Source organism: Pan paniscus, chromosome 7, assembly GCF_029289425.2.
Source record: "Pan paniscus chromosome 7, NHGRI_mPanPan1-v2.0_pri, whole genome shotgun sequence".
Classification (NCBI taxonomy): domain Eukaryota; kingdom Metazoa; phylum Chordata; class Mammalia; order Primates; family Hominidae; genus Pan; species Pan paniscus.
Window position 1 is genome coordinate 116255321 of NC_073256.2, and position 3862 is coordinate 116259182.

The 3862-nt window shown below is 44.8% G+C and overlaps 1 pseudogene; it reads right to left on the reverse strand.

Moving 5' to 3' along the window:
* Nucleotides 1-400: 400 nt before the first annotated feature.
* LOC103786645 (RNA-binding protein 4B-like) lies at nucleotides 401-3389 on the reverse strand (annotated as a pseudogene).
* Nucleotides 3390-3862: the final 473 nt, after the last annotated feature.

Genomic DNA, 3862 nt, shown 5'->3' on the forward strand with positions numbered 1-3862 from the left:
AAGAGTAAAAGGCTGCTTGCCACTACATGGTCATTTGAAAGAGAAAGGAGATGCTGCAGGTAGGCAGGGAGAAGTATTCAACTCCTAGGGAAAGCAAGATAAGAGGGGTTCCACTGCACAAGAAAAAGGGGATGCCAGCATAATCCTTACCTAGGGCTGTTCAGAGGCTGAGAATATAAGGAACAGAGTAAAAAAGGCTACAGAGACTAGTATCAGGAGGAAAGAAAAGTCAACTTAGAAGAATTAAATTAAGAAAGAAAACATAGTTGGTCACAAACTCCTTTTGTTTACTGAAACGTGAAGCAATGGAAACATCCTGGCAAAGGGGACCGCACGGAGCAAGTTCTCATATATACCCGCAGCCCGAGGGTTCAGTCAGCAATTATTCTACCTCCAGTTTTTAAAAGGCTGAGTACCAGGCTCGGTCCATATAGTGCTCCCGTTCATACCGGGCCATGTCGTGTAGAGAATTCCGTGTAGCTGCTGAAGCCTGAAATAACTCACTCTCTGGCCCATAACCGTAGCCCTCTCCAACTGTGGGGAGCATGGCTGCAGCATGACGCGGTTCCACAATAGGAGGAAGTGGTGGCCGGAGCAGCAGCCATAGCAGCTGAAGTGGCAGCAGCACAGGAACTTGGCAATAGGTATCTGTCTTAGGGATTAGCAGAAGTAGAGTTGAGGTGGCTGGTCACAGTTGTACTTTGGACTTGAGGCAGATGGGACATGGTCTGCTCTGCCTAGTTACATGCAGAAGCTGCTGCCACTGCTGCTACTGCCTCATAAGAGCAGACCCAGTATCGCTTATAGTAGTGGAGTGCTGCATATGCATCGTTGTAATACCTGGATTCCCCATAGCCCATGGTGTAAGGCGTGTGAACTGCTGCACACTGTTCATTACACTGCTCAGTAAAGTCTGCCACACGACCCGTACGATCTACTGGGCACTCTTTGGACCAGTGACCTTCTTTCTTACACTGATAGCAGCCACACTGGTCTCCCATTCCAGGGGCAGTCCGAAGCCGGGCTTGTGGACAACTACACATGCATTATCTTGCCTTGAAACTCTGTGTTGTCAAGGCCCCTGACGGTCTCACTGCGTCCTCTGACCACTCCATGTGTATGAAGTGTATGAGGACATAATCTTTCACGATGTCACATTCAATGACTGGACCATACTTCTCAAACTTGGCTCGAAGCTCTTGGTTGGTACAAGTGGGACTGATGTTACCCACGTGTAACTTGGTTGATGCTTTGCTCTTATTCTTGCTGGCTTCCACGTTGATGTTCACCCCATGAAGCTTGTAATGATGCAAGTTGTGTATGGTATCCTCAGCCGCCGTCTTGTCTTCTATGTGTACAAAGCTGTAGTTCTTAATGATGTCACATTCCAGCACCTTCCCTATTGCTTGAAAAGAGAGTGGATCTCCTGCTCTGTGGCCTCCTGGGGCAGGCTTCTGATGCAGCTTCATCATCCGGACAAGCACCTCTGGGTGGCAGCGGTGGAGGTAGCTCCTGCGTCAGAGAGAACCCTACAAAATCGTTTGTCTTGATAAAAGAAAAACTTGAGCCAAATTAAATTTAAAAGAGTTTAATTGAGCAACGAACGATTCACAAATCCGGAGCCAGAGTAGGCTCAGAGAATCCAGCGCAGCCACATGGTAGGAGATTTATGGACAGAAAAAGGAAAGTGATGTGCAGAAAACGGAAGTGAGGTACAGAAACAGCCAGATTGGTTACAGCTCAGCTTTTGCCTTATTTGAACACGGTTCAAAGAGTTGGCTACATGTGATTGGTCAAAACTCAGAGATTGGCACACGTGTGGGCTACGGTCTGTTTACACCTCCACTTGTTATAGTTCATTATGTACGGAGAAACCTAGGCCAAAATTAAAATATGTAAGGAGGCAGCTTTAGGCTAAACTTGATTTAACAATCTTAATAAGATCCCTGTCCAAAGGCTCACATTTCTATAGAAGCTACAGTTTTTCAGTTCCAAGGATAGGTAAAAACAGGGCAGCACCATGATCTATAAAATCTAGAGTTATGGCTCAGAGTTAGGGCCGTTTCTTGGTGACATTGTGATGGTTTAGCTGGTCTACAACATATCTATGAGGGCAGAACTTGGAAGTGTTGACTGCCTTCACGGCATGGAAGACCTCAGCCCTGCGCACCACAGCGTGGTTGTGCTCCTGCCCCGTGGTCAGATAGGACACGCTTGTTCAGTAGTAGTTCTCATGGTCTGCAGCGCGGCCGCCAGTGCTTCCAGATCCACTGCCTTCCAGGAATGCCACCGCAACAGAGGAGGGCAGTCAGGAACTTGGAGCCTGGGGCTGCACTCATCAGACAGCCAAGTCGTTTTGGCCACTGATGCAAAGATGAAATGTTTAACTATCTTCTTACAATATTTAACTTGGTAATTTAGTTTAAAATGCATATACAAAATTGCAAGTATTAAAAAATGTTATTTTTAAAAATTGCCTTTTCCCACTGACACATTTCATGAAAACATTTTATTCAAACTTTTTAAAGGCATGTTTCATGTCAGTGTCTTCCATCACCTCTAAAGAGATGTTCTCTACCAATTTTCCTGACCACCTCATCTTCACTTCTATCCAAACTATTTGCCACATAGTGCTTTTTTCTTAAAAACAAAAAAATTATTACAGGCTGGGTGTGGTGGCTCACGCCTGTAATCCCAGCATTTTGGGAGACTAAGGAGGGAGGATCCGTTGAGACCAGGAGTTCGAGACCAGCCTGAGCAACATAGGGATAACCCCATCTCTACCAATAAAAAAAAAAAAAAAAAAAAATTAGCCAGGCATGGTGGTATGCACCTGTAGTCCCAGCTACTCCAGAGGCTGAGGTGAGATAATTGCTTGAGCCCAGGATTTGGAGGCTACAGTGAGCCATGATTGTGCCACTGCACTCCAGCCTGGGCGACAGAGCAAGATTCTGTCTCAAAAGCAACCAAAAAACAAAATTTATTACAGAAAATTTCAAACACAAATAGAAGTATATAGAAATCTCAAAAAAGGTCGGGTGCGGTGGCTTATGGCTGTAATCCCAGCACTTTGGGAGGCTGAGGCTGGCGGGTCACAAGTTCAGGAGATCGAGACCATCCTACCTAACATGGTGAAACCCCGTCTTTACTAAAAATACAAAAAAATTAGCCAGGCGTGGTGGCACCACCTGTAGTCCCAGCTACTCGGGAGGCTGAGGCAGGAGAATCCCTTGAACCTGGGAGGCAGAAGTTACAGTGAGCCAAGATTGCGCCACTGCACTCCAGCCTGGGCAACAGGGAGAGACTCCATCTCAAAACAAACAAACAAACAAAAAAATAACCTCAACAACTATCAACTCACGGCCAATGTTTCGTTCATAATCCTCCATGCCCTCCTTCCTGAATTGTTTTTAAGCAAATCCCAGATATCTTATCATTTCACCCAAAAATATTTCAATATGTATCCCTAAGAGAAAGCTGTTTTTGAGAAATATAACTGCAATTGCATTATAGTACCTAAAAATTAATAATGCCTTCACATCATTAAACATGTAGCAAGTGTTCAGATTTCCCCAATTGTGTCATAAAGTTGTTTAAATTAGGATCCAGACTAGGTCCATAACTTGCATTTAGTTGATATGTTTTTTAATTATCTTTTAATCTATGGGTGTCCTCCTTCCTCTGGCTCTTTTTTCCTTGCATGCAATTCATTTGTTGATCCGCCCTTTAGAGTTTCCCATACCTGGAATTTTGCTGACTGCATTCCTGTGGTGTCTCGTATCATGTTCCTCTACTCCCCTTTATCTCCTGGGAAATAGTAGGTGGCTCTGGAGACTTTATCACATTCACATTCTATTTATTG